The sequence below is a fragment of the Juglans microcarpa x Juglans regia genome, chromosome 7D (assembly GCF_004785595.1).
Source record: "Juglans microcarpa x Juglans regia isolate MS1-56 chromosome 7D, Jm3101_v1.0, whole genome shotgun sequence".
Lineage (NCBI taxonomy): Eukaryota > Viridiplantae > Streptophyta > Magnoliopsida > Fagales > Juglandaceae > Juglans > Juglans microcarpa x Juglans regia.
This window is the reverse complement of record NC_054606.1, coordinates 24,169,521-24,185,492: the sequence shown is the minus strand read 5'-3', so window position 1 is coordinate 24,185,492 and position 15,972 is coordinate 24,169,521. Positions and strand designations below refer to the sequence as shown.

General features: G+C 34.0%; 1 protein-coding gene and 1 pseudogene across 1 annotated transcript in view; both read right to left on the bottom strand.

Moving 5' to 3' along the window:
- The window catches only part of LOC121238285 (linoleate 13S-lipoxygenase 2-1, chloroplastic-like), a 94,462-nt gene that overhangs the window by 15,899 nt on the left and 62,591 nt on the right, over positions 1-15,972 (bottom strand). The gene's annotated exons all lie outside the window — the stretch shown is intronic.
- Positions 5,577-14,095, bottom strand: LOC121238286 (annotated as a pseudogene).

The window sequence follows — 15,972 nt, the reverse complement described above, 5'->3', positions numbered from 1 at the left end:
TGTCGCCCAGCGATAACCCAGGGGAGGTCACTCAGTATATTCCGCTCCCGAGTGACTAGAGGAGCTCCACCGATATAATGCCCCATCTCGGCTTGGGATCGTGATACACACGCACCCAAAAACCATTACTTACATGAAAACACAATTTTCAAATATACACAAGAACATGTATGCAATTATACGAAAACTCAATTTTCATTTACAAACATGAACATGCATGCAAATATGCAATGTACATGAAACGACACAATATCCAACAACCAACAAATCACAACATAATCCAGTCACACAAATAACTCCATCCTCCAATCCATTCGACCCCCTTACTCCTCCGACTCAGTCCGGCATAACCAACCAAATCACAGTAAAAATGAGTTAGTGCAAAAATACATTTAATCATGAAAGTTCTTTGAAAAAATACTTATAGTGCTATAATATAATTTTCGAATGATCACGAAGTGCTAGAATTGGTGGCACAACAACGTAACAGTGCAAAATGCACTATGGCCATGGTCTCAAAATGCAAGATTTTGAACGGGGACAAACGAAGACTTGAGATTACTAGGGAAGAACTTAGAGATGTCAGTGAAGCTAATGGTGGTGGTGGTTGGCCGTGAGTGGTGGCGTAGTGCACGGTTGAAGTCTAAAAAGTCCAAAACGGAAATGGAGTTGGATGGACTTCACTGGTGGAGGATCGGAGCCGAGGATGGGTGGGTTAGGTAGCTGGGAGGTGACTGGTGATGTGGTGAAGAGATGGTAGCTAATGGTAGCGCGACAGCAGCGCGCGAACACAAGAGGTGCCACGGCTTGAAGCCATGCGTGGAGGAGAATGGTAGCGCGAGAGGGGCTGGAAACTGGAGGGTGAGGTCGCCAGCCGGATGGGAGGAAAACGGGAGGGGCGGTGACGCACACGGGCGGCGCAGGGTGGACAGTGCACGGACGAGAGAGAGATGGGCTCGCGCGTGGGAGAGAAGAGAGAGAGAGAGTGAGGAGAAAAGAAAATGAGGAGAAAAGAAAAGAAGAAGAAAAGAGAAAGAGTAAAAGGAAAAAGGAAAAAGAAAAAGTGAGGGAAAGAAATGAGATCCAATCCTCACATCTTGGGTTACAAAAATGATCCAACGAAAAAGATTTCAAAATAGCAAGTCAAATAAAATAATTTAATCGTAGTGATTAAATGAAAATAAAATAATTAAACCCAACAATAAAGTAATTTAAAATAAAGAGTAATTTAAATGCATAACAATAATTAATATTAAGAGAGCATATCAAAATAATTTCACAAATTAAAAGTCATAAAAATAAACCAACTAAAAATGCGATAAAGTTAAAACAAGAAAATTAATATTTAAATTAATAAAAATAATCCTTCAATTAAAAATACACTAAAATACGGGGTGTTACACAGAGGTTGTGTGGGGGAGATTGAGCAACTTTTTGCAAAGTTCTGGTGGTCTCAGTATAAAAAAAGAGGATGGAATTCATTGGTGGAAATGGAGTAAGTTAGGGCAAGGCAAAACTTATGGTGGATTGGGGTTTAGGCAACTTGAGGACTTTAATTTGGCAATGCTAGCTAAGCAAGGGTGGAGAATGCCAAAAGACCCTTCTTTTCTGGTTGCTAGAATTTTCAAAGAGAAATATTTCAGCGACACATCTCTTCTTGAAGCCTCATTGGGAAAATTTCCCTCTTTCATTTGGAGGAGTGCGTGGTCTGCCTTGGGGGTGACTAAGAGATGTATGAGGTGGAGGGTGAGAAATGGTGAATCCATCAAAATTTGGGTAAAACATGGCTGCCTAAACCTGTGACTGGATGTGTTCAAACCAAAGTGAATGTGCTTAATGCTGATGCTCGAGTGAGTGAGTTGATATATGAATCTGTTAAAGGATGGAAGGTGGAGTTGGTGAGTCAGGTTTTTGATGAGGATGAAGCTGAAATGATACTATCTTTGCCTATTAGCCCCATGGGTGCAGAAGATAGGTTAATCTGGGACCTAACTTAGAATGGGAAGTATTCAGTTAGGAGTGCTTATCATATACAACAGCAAGATATGAGGCAAGGGGATGGGGAGACCTCAGAGGTTGGCAAAGAGGAAATCATATGGAAACAAATATGGAAGCTGAGAGTCCCAGGGGCTGTAAAACACTTATTGTGGAAAATGGCAAACAATATATTGCCTACAAAGCTAAACCTATATCAGAGAAGGATAGTGAAGGATGCAATGTGTCCAGTTTGTTTGAGTGAAGAATAATCTGTTATGCATGCTATATGGGGCTGTCCAGCAGCTACTAATGTTTGGGCTGAGGGAGGTAGCCCTGTACAGAAGTGGAGAGTAGGGGTGAAGAGTTTTTTTTAGTTGTGGGAGGAAGTGCATAGCAAACTCACATATGAAAATATAGAGAAAATGGCTATGATAATGAGGAATATATGGCATAGAAGGAATAAGGTGGTTTTTGATAAAAAAAAAAAAAAAAAAAAAAATTTTGCAGATCCTGCTAGTGTTGTGCAGATATCATTATTAGGATATGAGGACTTCAAATTGACTCGAGGAAGGATAGGGGAGAAGTAAACCAGGTTGCTGCTAGTGCTAGTATTAGTAGAGGCATGGGATGGAAGAAACCAGAGGTCCAAAAACTAAAAGTAAATTCCGATGCAGCTATACAAGTGTCTTCTAAAAAGTTGGGTATTGGGGTGATCATCAGAGACTATAGGGGTGAGATTTGTGCTGCAACATGTGTTACAAGAGATCAATTAAGCTATGGTGCCTTTGGTGCAAAATGTACTGCTATGTGGGAGGCCATGGTTCTCTGTGAAGAGTTGGGGCTAGGTGATGTCATCATTGAAGGGGGATGCGAAGAGTGTTATTGATGCTGTGAATAATGGGGAAAAGGATGAATCCAGCTATGGGCGGTAGGATTTATTCATAGAAAAGGTAATGAAGTTGCTCATCAGCTAAATTGGCTTTACATGGTGATAATGATATGTATTGGATAGAGGAGGGCCCTGAGGCCATTACAAATCAGTTGAGTATAGACAAAATTTATACAGATTCTGTTACAAGTTAAAAATGAATACAGTGAGGTTTATTTCAAAACAAATATATAAAATAATTTAAGGAAATTTTTCTCGATGATTTTGTAACGATATTTCTAAAATTAATTATATATAATTATTACAATAAGAATAATGTTATACACGACACTTCCTATTTTAATCATAATAAATAATATGTGATATATTCATTAATATTAGATGATAAAGAAGTATGTAATAAATATTTATTTATTGATAATAAATATATCACATTTTATTTAATGAGATAAAATGAGATAATAGTATGAAATATAAAATTTTCAATCCAATAAATATGTATGGCATCGATCCAAAGGAGATTAACAATTACACACACCTTAACAAGACAAGTGAAACGTACGGTTATAACTATTTTCACAATTATATATATAATATAATAATATTTTATGAATTTAAACGTCAAGTCATGAGAAGAAAAAGTCATAAATATTTTATTGGATAGTTGACAAAAGTTGTTTAATAGCAGTAACTTTATTATTTTAAATTTCTAATAATTAATCAAATTATAAACTTTTTCAATCATTCGGTCTGATCGGACTAGAATACAAGAAAAAATTGACATATTAATGTTATATATGTTATATATAACATATTATTATCCTATTTTAATTAATGTTTATAATAAGTAATGTTATATATTATATTTTTATCCTATTTTAATTATAATAAATATTGTATAATATATTTTTTATTATTAAATAATATAAAAATATGTAATAAATGATTATTTAATAGTAATAAATTTATTACATCTTATTTAATAAAATAAAAATAATATGTAATATAATGTATAGATAAAGAATCACGTGATACTACTATTCCGCAAAAGTATTCCAATCCGTGCTTCTTTATCATCATACTACCATAACAACCATGGAAAATTCTTTTTTTTTTTTTTCAATCATTCAGTCTGAACATAGGATCACTGACTAGAACACAAGAAAAGATGGACATACTTAAATTATTGGAAAACACTAGTATATCACTTCAACTTGGCTGTTCTTTTTGATCGCTTAATAAATTTTTTTTTTTTATTTAGTGATTAAGAAAGTATTTTTAAATGTATTGATGTATTTTTTTTATTTTTTAAAAATATTTAAATGTATTAAAAAAATATAAAATGAAAAAAAAAAAAGAGACGGCACGCACAGCGATAAATATTGGACAACAGAGTAGCGTTGCTCTAGATTGTTTATTTAATACTATTCACCCGACCTGAAGACTGACCTGACCCAATTTTACACGGATTGGAATATTTTTGCGGCCTGAATTACTTTTCGATCAAAATTCTCGTCATAGTTGTGTTTTGTAAAAAAGAAGAATTTTCCAACCTGACCCAAAATTGCGTCTCTTTTTTCTTTTGGTTTTCTTTCCTTTTATTTCTACTAGTTTGGAGTCAAAATGTTTGAAATTTATATATTATTTAAGATATTTATTAGGGATGGCCCAGCTCATGCACAGATCACTGTTTTCCTTTCATTATCAATCATACTACTATCTAGCTTAATACTGTTCATCTAGGTTCTAGCCTGAGAACCCGAGTATACTTAGACTAGAACCCAAATTTCAAAATCAGACCAGAAGCTGGACCGGGTTAGCGGGGGTCAAACCCAGGCCGGAAATCTAGATTGAAACCTATTTTTAAAAATTTGGAACACCCAATTATATATATATATATATATATATAAATCAAAGCTTACATGTTATGAATATTTTTTCATGAAAAAAATGTTGATGTAGTATTCAAACCCTATTTATTTAATTTTTTAAATCAAATCCTACATGTACCTCGACCACCAATAAAAAGCCACGTGGAGAAGATAGTAAAAAGAAAACCATAAAATAGATGATTCATTGGACATAATATGCATTTTCCTTTCGAATTTATGTCCATTTAGTTGCTAGAAAAGAACAATAAAAAATAAACATCAAAACATTCAAACCGGAAAGGGGGGTACCAGGTATACCCGGGTTTTTCTCTGCAGGTACCTGGTCGGAACCTTATCCGGATTCCGAACCGGGCAAAGAAAAAACCCGTCCCAGATGAACAGGCCTAATCTAGCCCTTTGCAATTTTAGCAAAATCAATTCACTGATTTGAAATGTTTTGTTATTCGTAGTAAGAAAACAATGGATAAATATAATTTAACAAAGTGTAAGCAACAAAACTTCAGAAAAAGGTTTGTAAATATCTCGGATTAAGTAAAGGAACGGTGTGATGAATAAAACACCAAATGTGATTAATTTGGGCAGGAGAGATTGTAATATGAAATCCCACCTTTCCTTGAAAGGAGAACTATATACTCATCTCTGACATGGCCTTTTTCTTTATTAATAATGAACATGTCAATGGTTGTTGAAGATCATGTTGCATTAATACGGTGGAAATAGTTCTTTAAAGTGGTTGTTTGGTGCTGCGCGCATATATATTTGTTAATTTGTTGTCGCTAAATCTTTTTAGGTTTTGCTCAAAATTTAAAAAATATATATGGTTCACCCCATAATATTATGTTTTGAAATAGTACAACTTACACAAGCTCTTAATAACTTATGAAACGACATTATGAAATATGCATTTTCCATTTCAAATGGAAATGCTATAGGGAACTCCCTTTCCAGTCACTCCAGGTTTGGAAAAGGGTTTCAAAAGCTCATATGGCACAATCCCAGCCCCGCTTCTGTTCTTCAAGTTCCTATTGGCATTCCTCTCATCAATAATCCCTTCAAGCTGCTTCAACCTCCCATTAAATCTCTCAAAGGCTGCCTTTATATGTTGATTCTCAGCCCATGCCGGCTCTATTGCCTCCCCTAGATACTCTTCATCGGGAGAATGATTTGATAGTACATCCAAAACAGCCATGATTCTTGTTGCTTGAAGTTGTGAAGGGAAGCATTGTAAGAGTGCACCTTCAGGCTTTCTCAAGAAGTTGGTACAAAATTCATCAGAAGGTTCTTCAGAGGGCATATTGTTCCTAGCAATGGTAGGCCGATTTGGGAAATAACCAGCATAGGTGTATTGTCCAAAGTTCACGGCTGCATGGTGACCAGAAGCCACCCATACGATTGTTGTGATGATTTGTATAAGGTCTGTTGGGGTATTGAGGACCGGCCACCATGATTCATCCTTTTTGTCACCATGGCCAACCGTTCGGATTTCTGTCCACCATTCATGTAGCTCTTGATCAGACTCTATGGCTGTCGGGTTAGGATAAAAGTAATTGACATAGTCGCTAACCCACTCTTTGATGGTATCCCAAAGGAGAAGGCCATCATTAGCAAAGGGGTAGTCCTCAATTGTCAGCTTTAGGCCATGCGGAGCAGTTGGATCCTCAACAGCAAGTCCCCTAGCAAGTAGTGAAGTTAAGAAATTAGTGAATATATTTGGAGATCATAGATCATATTGGCTAGAATGTTAATTAAATTTGCCAATACATAGTATTCCTCTTGATTACTTTGATTAAACTTAAATAAGGAAACGTTAATCATAAATCACCTGTTAAGTAAATCTGCTGGTAGAGCCTCAAGGTTGAATTGCCACTGCTGATCATAAGCGACAGAGCTAAATTCCATTGAATACTTTTCGGGTGAGAATGAACTCTCAATAATCCCTCCTGCATTGATGAGAGCTTCTCGAGCGAGAGCATTAATCTCCATAGTGTATCGAAAATGAGGGAGCAATAGTCTGTGGATTGGGTGGATTGCACTAAGTTGTCTGTTTGTTGCAATTATATAAGGTTCTGTGCACAATGAGTTCTTAGCCTGAAATTGAATAGATAAAAGAACACAATATGTTAGCTTATTTGTACAAGTGCATTATGTTTCCTATTTTATAGCATTGTTTGTTGAACAAAAATCATTCCAACATATATATTTTTCTCAGCTTGTTAAAAAATAACTGATCTTTTAGTGCATCGATAGAACAAGTATTGGCATATTTCCATACAAGCTTGGGTTAAGGGTCAGGGAAGGTATACCAATGACTAACAAGTTGGTGATAACCGGAGTCGTGGGCTAGTACATGAGCTTTGGCAAGCCTCCACATCCAGACACCTGTAGCATCCCAACAGGGTGTGAAAACTTCTCTCCACTGTGGCTTTCCATCGATTGGGGGCCGAGTTAGCTCAATGGCCAACGGCCTTAACGTGCCCTCAGGGGTAAGAAAGAAGAGCGTCCGTGATCCATACAAAGTTGTGCCTTTAATTTCTCTTACTCTGCTCACAAAGGGTAAGAATAGATCATGGTAGTCTAAAATGTACAACTTCTTCTGACTTATAGCCTGCATGATTAATGAATATAGTTATAATTAAATAACACAATATTTATATTTGAACGATAGATGATTAATTATAAGAATGAAGGGATCATAAATTTTATCACCATATATCACTTGCAAGTTATCACATGCATGTCTATTTTCTGGTGTTAATTACCTCCTTGACAGAACAAAAGCCTTTGATTTCTCGCTCAATCATTTCTGTAGTGATTGCTGATTCTTGAGGGCCGTAAATCTTTGGGTCAAGCTTACTCTTCAAGGGCCATTCCTAAATCATGATTTTTAAACAAAAGTTTAGTATACAGAAATTAAAATCTGCACATGCAGTACTTGTATCTTATAAGGGCCTAAGATAATACCATACGAGTTCATGATCATGACATGTTTAATCATAATTACTTGATCTATTAAGCGATAGTAACAGACCATCTCGCTAAACCATTTTTTTATTTACTTTAAAATATAATGCTAAACTTTACGCATTGTAGATGTGTGCATGTGTTTATATCTATTATATTGAAAGCATATAAATATATATTAATGTTACACTACTAGTACATCTTCATCTCACTCCTACACTGCTAGATATGGTATTGTCCATTAATAGTCTTTGACTTAGATTGTTGTTTTGTGAAAAAACAAGATTTGATCTAATAGCTGATAAATATATAATGTCATCATATTATTTCTAGAAAGAGTTGTCTCAATTCTTATTTATTCATCAAGATCTTTCATTGTAAATGACTGCAATTCATACCGTGACCAACCGTATGCTATACGGGTTGAGACCTGCAAGAGTCTGTCTGGCAAATTCCTCATCCCTAAACCAAAAGAACTTGTCTCCTGCACGTGCCAAAGAAAAACAATTTGAAGAAAGATTGCATAGGATGAAAGGATCAAACACAAGTTTTATGTCTCTGTTTTCTCACTATCCATTGTTTCTGGGGTCTCAAACCGCAACACATCATCTTGGGCTTGACTAATATCCTTGACTAGATTGGGCAGGATGTTGAGTAGCGATACTTTGTTTTGTGCTTTATTAGGAGGAGGCAAGTTTACCCCCTCGTTGAAAAGCGAATCTATGGCAGTGAAGTAAGGGAATCCGAGTTCACCGTCAACGATTGCGATCTCTAGGGATGGTACCAATGCATGTAAAACAGAGTATAATGCCTTTGCGGCGAATGTTAGCTGCTTTACTTCTGAGAAGGATTCATCCCTTGGAATATAGACGTTGCTACTTCTTTTCTCCGACAATGGATCTGGCACAAATTAAGCAATTGTTCATATGATAAAAAAGGAATGAAGTTGCATATTAAAAAAGAATCAATAGCTATATATTTACTGTGATTATATTTATCATTCGAAAAATATTATTTTATATTTTATCATCTTAAATCATATTTATTGACGTGATAAATTTAGATTTAACTTGTATTCTTATTCTATAACGTTATATTTTACTTTATATATATATATATATATATATACTTATAATTCCATCAAAATATATATATATATATATATATATATATATATACTTATAACATTGTCATAATATTTTATTTATTTCTTTATCGTTCTATTTTCTAATACTTTTAATTTTCTTGAGCCTAGCAAAATGGAAAATGTACCGTAGAGACATTTTAATGATACCCATATAAGACATGCATTTAACAACATCATATTTCACAACTATATTTTAATATGAGGGTAATTTTATAAATGATGTTAGTGAATTTACAAAAATATATACCATTCTTTAAAACATGATTGTATAAAATGTTGTGTGTAAATCATTTTTCCTTTCATTTTATACGTTTATTGTTAGAGAAATGATTTAGGTATAAAATGATCTCACAAAAATAAATTCATATTATACTGACATGATTTGATGTGAAATGTTAAATTTTAAAATTATTTTTATTGTAAAATCAATCTAATTTATATTTTGAAACCATATTTATTTGTGAATTTATTATTTATTATTATATCACTTCTCTTATGTTAAAACATGATGAACTGTCGATCCATCAGCCTTTTATTAATTTGAATGGTGGTGAGACAAGACAGCTATTAATTAAAGATATTGCAAATTCTATAAGAACTATTATCGATATAAAATGATTATATAAAAATAAATATATAAATTAATGTGAATTTATATAATTTATTAGATCTATTTTAAAATAAAAGTAAGTTTAATTAATGTCTTTGTATTGGAATATTTTTTCTCAATGATTGAAGGATTCTATTTGGGGCCTTGTTTCACTAAAGGCCTTACCTAGATAGGGCATCTAGGGCGGCTGCCTAATTAGTTGCCTAGTGGAAGCTATAGCCGCCGGTCCTACAACGTAATATTAATAGTCAACAATCTCAAAAGACATGTCGTACGTCGTTATTGCATGAAGAATCTCTCTCCGATCTCTCTCTCTCCAATAATCTAGAATGGTTTCCTGTGATGATCACCTTATGATCAACCACTATCGAGACCTTGACCATGTCATTGAAAGATATCAAAATATCCATGCCTGGCTTTTCTTAAAATCAAACCATCAGTTGTCACACGATATGTACAATTATATTGAAAGTCATGATTCCATCCATGTTCGTGTATGAGACGGCTTTCAGAAAAAGAAATATCGGAGAAACTTGTACAAATTGAAAATATCTCTCCGACACTATAAAAAAAACAGATTTTTGTGATTAATTTATTACAATTAAAAGACTATTCATAATCAAAATTAGTTATAAATAATCATTTTGTTATAATTAATTGATCACAAAAATTCATTTTTCTTGTAATACAAAAGATCAATTTCGAGTGATTAGAATCTTAAACTAGCATGCATGGATACCAACAAACAAGTCTGATATACGTTTTTCAGATGTGAGGTCGACTAAACAAAGTCAAACTTAATTAAATGATCCATATATAGTATGCAATAATACAGTACCTTATGTCTATCTTACATCATTGTCCTCGATCACTTTTATCTTATTATGAGGTGTCATTGTTTAACAATTTTATTTAAAAAAGATAATAGTTGATTTAAGAATGATAGAAAGTATCATATTTATAAAAATATGATAAAAGTAAGATAGTAATGTGATATATTATATATATATATATATATATATCATTACTCCTATAATAATAATAATTGAAAGGATGTTTGTACCTTTGTCACTGCAAAGGCGTCCAGTTCTGCAACGCCTAGGATATGGATGTTCTTTTCCGCCGAGCACCGGTCTTTTCAAATCGTCACTACTATCAGGATTTCCAATATCGTTGTAGATATTGTAATCGTAAATTCTCTCGTGTGTCTTTCGTTCTCCTTCCCCATTTCCTCTCAAAGTGACAAGCTCTTCTTCTCTTAGCCTTCTCAACCCTTCTGGTGTCTCTGATGGCAAGTATGACTACAGATCATCCACATCCAACACACATATACATATACATTATTTTCACGATCCAGAAAGAAAGAAAATCACTATAAAAAAGTGTTCTATAGAGACAATATTATTATACATGTAATTCTCTCTAGGGAATCAATTTTTAAAAAATTAAAATCATGAGGATTGTTAATTTTGAATGTTCTATGCATTATAAACTATACATGGTCATCATAATTTCTTAATAAAATATAATAAGGTTTACCTGGGAAAGAAGAATTTAAATAAGAAAAAATAGATTCCTTTAATGTAAATATTGGCTTCGAATTATTCTAAAACTTGATTTTGTGTTATCCAAACTTTCAAATTTAAATTAAATTTGATTAAGATAGATGGCATGGATGGATACACAATTCTGTTCTACATTCAATGTGTGTGAATCTTACTTGTATATAATAACTTTAAATATTCATTAATTAAATACTATGCAATTCATATTATCTCTCTCCAAAATAAGACGTTTGTCCCAATAGCATGCAGTTCGATCCAAATACTGCTTACTGCTTTTTTATACATTTTATGGTAGGGTTGTAAAAAAGGGACTACATGAAACTTATTAATTATTGAAGACCGTACGAAACGACGAATTATTCGCATAAGTAAAACAAAATGTTGCTATCTTTGTTTTTTAATTTTTCAAACCAAATATTGCACGCAAGGCCCACTAAGTTTAAATTAGCCCCCTCCCTATATATGCAAGGTCCTAAAATTAAAAATGAGTTTTTTTTAAAAAAATATTTTTTAAAAATAAAAACTTTAAATATTTTTTATATTTTTCAATGTGTGCAAGGCCTCATAATACTAAATTTAATATTTAATACAATGAATTATTTATATTTTTAAATAAATTTTTTAAAATCTTACTAAATTGAGGCACAAAAATTACATTGAAGCCTCATTTTAAGTTGTTCAAGTATTAAATATAAATTCAAAAAACTTGAAATATTAAATATAAATCAAAAAACTTTTATTTAAATATTTTAAATAAAACCTCATTTTATTGAAAATTTTAAAAATATTCTATATAATATTTTATATTTTATTTTATTATAATTATAAATTACTCAGTTAAATTTTACTTTAATCCTCAATTGTATTAAGCCGCCCCTAAATATTGCATGTCTCTCTCGATTAGAGTCGGCGAGAACCAACGAGGTGGGCCGAGGCGCTGTTATTGCACTATTGTGAAAAGAAAGATATCTAGATATTATGTGTGCGCGCATATGAGTCAAGGATTCATTTTATTTTATTTATTTATTGTCGGTTAATGAACTGTTGTTCTTTTCCCGGTTTTTAGGTCCGGATCACTTTTTTCTACTCTACTGTACATGAAAGACCTAATTATAGTTTTAAGCAGTACTAATTAGCTAAAAAAGGACCTTAATTAATTTAATGTAGTACGTAGTTCACGAAGTTGGAGGCCAGGAGGCTGACCTTGTTTCCGAAGAAGACTCTCTTATGAGGATAATCATGCTTTGAGTGAACCCATGAATTACAGGTCACATTGAGTACTGGACCATTAGGGAAGCCATTAAGGCTAATATCCTTGAGATACATCTCTTGGCTGTGCTCATTCTCCACAAAAATGGCCCCAACCTCTCCGAAATCTGCCGGAACTTCGAAACCTGACTCATATTTCAGCTCCCCTTCATCTTGACTCGTCCAGTGTGTGTACCCTTTAATTGTTTCCTTCTCTAATCCCGTCTCTTCAAAATCAACAAATATATAATTAATACTACAATTAACAGTAATACTGCATGTTAATGGACCAGACCATAGAGATCATGCTAATTTCTTATTTATGGGTTCGTAATTAACCTATATATATATATATATATATGTATATATAGCTAGCTAGCCTCTGCGCCTCATGACTTATGTATGGTATTTGGACAAATTAACCCTAATTTCATGACAGTCACAGTCAACTTTGCTCTCTCTCTCTCTTTCCGGCCTCTATATATATGTATGTATGTATGTATGTACACACACCTTTCTCTTTACGTACGGGGGGAACCACAATGTAAAGTGCCACTAGCTGGCCGCTGCTAACTTGATTTTTCTCTCGTTTTATAGTCTGATACATCGCATTTACATAATTTGAAAATTCACAAGCTTGATTAATGCTATATATATCCAACCGATCGCCCTTATGATATCTATTAACTTAGATACAATAGGCATACAGTAGTACTTGACAGCTTGCACACGTTTAATTATACGGTAAGATTCTGTGATCCCCCTGATCAAGTTGGTTGAGGAAATCATGTCAAGAATACAATTAATTAGACCCATATCATGTTGGAAATAATAATTAAATCAAGATATATAATATTATATCAACATTATATATATATAATATCAAATAAAAATATAATAAAATTTGAAGGCTACATCTTTCTCATAATTTTGAATTATTTGAATACAAAGTATATATAGAATGTCCACTCTTAAAATGATGAGGCAAAAAGTACTGTTCCTGATCAGCTAGCTAAATATTCAAAACAAACATAACAAATTACCACGTGCGCGCAAGAAGATCTTCGATCTCACATAATTACCTACGAACTAGTCTTTATCACATATATACTAATATACGTAGAAGTACTTCATGCACGTACAAAAATGAGTTGAAAATTTATGGATAGTGGATACTTGAGAATAAATCGTTGTAGATGGAACCAAAAGTTCCATTTCAAGCAGGAAAACTATGTATAAATTGACTAATGAACCAACTACAAATTAGAAAAAAATAAATCATATATACAGGAGGTTGGAAACCAAAAAATGGTTCTTTAAACTTACTTTTTATATAAAATAATTAAATGGTTCGGGTGTTATTAATTATATATCTTGAATTAATCAGTACTTACTAGGATCAAGCTCGGCGCTAACAAGCTCCAAGAGGAGTGTTTTACCAAGCCAGTCTGTTATATCATCTTGGTCTATAACAAGGTTGGAGAGGACGCCACCAACGGTAAGTTTCACAGTTACAATGGCTTTGACAGAGGTTGCCTTCTCGGTAGAGCTGGTTGCTACGGCTTTAATATTGCCAGGTACGAAGGCGATTCGAGCATTTTTGTTTTTCTTGTGGAATGAGGGCATCGAAAATATTGAAAGGGAAGTAATACTATTGCCATTTCCATGGAGGAATGGCTTGTGCAAAAGGAAGCTGGGGGTTTGGGTCGAGAAGGAGGAGGAGAACTGCGACCGGAGACTTAGCTGTGGTTTCAACATGATTGTCTGCGCAACTTTGTGGGAGAGATTGGCTTGTGGTTACAGATGAAGCAAGCTGTTTATCAATGTTTCGTGTATATATATATATAAGAGTTGGGGGCATTTAATTATTGCAGCAACAATTTTTACAGAAAAATCATGTTTACCTACCATTCTAAGTTGTTTCCACGTGAAAAGTAAGCTCGGAAAATGAGGCTAGAATGTCTATCTTCCTACGAAATTATGTATCTGTATTTTAGTTTGAAAGAGAATTATATATATCTAATAAGCCGAGGTAGAGAGAAAATTAATTCGAAAGGCAAAATATATATATATATATATACATTGTTAGAAAGCACATCAGAAAATACCTCAAGCACAGCTTACTAAGTTGTTCCACAAGTTTATCCAGTTTAGCAAACCTTAAGTGTCTCCTCTTAGTAGCGAGGTGTACTACGTAGACTAGAGTAACACTCAACACATTTACAGCCTAAATACTATTTCAAAAGAACAAAAAGAGAGAGTTCTGTGTCTATGATAATCCAAAAAATCAATTGAGGGGGGTTATATATAGCCCACCCCACACAGCTGGCCTTAAAGGCCAGCCTTCACAAGCAAGTAATGCATGACTTAAAGCCATGTATTATACACGGGAGAGGAGGGGGTCTATCCCACATTGGCACCCCTCCATTTAACATCTCCCACTTGCACATAGTGGGCATGACCCGAGATCTCCATCTCTCTAATGTTCTCAATGTTGTTCATACAAGTAAATAGACCGTGCGACCACCAAGCACATTTATAAAAGAAAGGTGGGAGTACTGCACGAAATCTCTCCCTGAGAAGACCAACATAGTAACATCCCTAATATGTATTGTCAAGTCCTAAACTCATTCGATCACATTAGCTCAAGTATTTTCAAACCCTCTTGACTTCATAAAACTCAGAATAATGTTTGACTACCTCCAAATCATTTCAATGTGTTCACAACCTTAGTCGCTACCAATGTGTAACGGCATAGTTCGACATTGGTAAACACTATCGAAAATACGATGTCGAATGGTCTTTCCTTTGCCCTCATGTTATTTAACTTTAGTCGAACCACTTTCCCAACAATGCCTCTTTAAATCGTATTAATCATGTTCATAAAACGCATGCCAAAGTAGCAAATATCACAACCTTCATCTCATGACATAGTCAAAAGTAAATAAATGACACTTAAAAATATGAGACTCACACAGTGAGAAAGAAGTGAACCATTTACGCACTTACTCATTTGATCGAATAAGCACATGTAGTATCAAAAACATGCTACGGTGAATTTCTCTTTCTCAAAGAGCATATGTCTTCATCAACACCGAATAGATCTTAGTCTAGCTGCTCCTTAAGCGTCCAACCCAAGTTCTTCCATTTGCTTGCCTCCAAGGCATCAAAAAGGATCTCGCATCTGGCTAAGTACAGGCTACATGGATGGTGGGGTAACTCATGCATAGTCCTCTCAATAGACCTCATCTTAGCTCACACTAAGGTGATATATCTATGTGTCAACCAACTTCTCCCTTTGGACAAGTACTTAGGTGTGACGTCCCGACTCCCACGTACGGAAACGTGGGAATCGTGATATCTGGATTATGACAACATGGGTCACACATCCCAACGGTAACTGCTCAATTGTATGCAACATGCAAGAAGTGCACAACAAAAGTCGCAACAGTTAATTAAGGGTTAGCCAACTAAGTACCAGATATTTAAATACAGATATTTAAAATAAAATGCCTTTAAAAAGTTATACAGTTATCTAATATAAATATAATACAAATCAAATACATAGCCAAAAAGTGGGAGACAAATCCCAATACATGAGCAAGTGATCCCAAATCACTTATCTGGCGGAGTTGAATCGTCAGGCTCTTCGTCCTCATCTGCATCAAAATCTACGATACTAT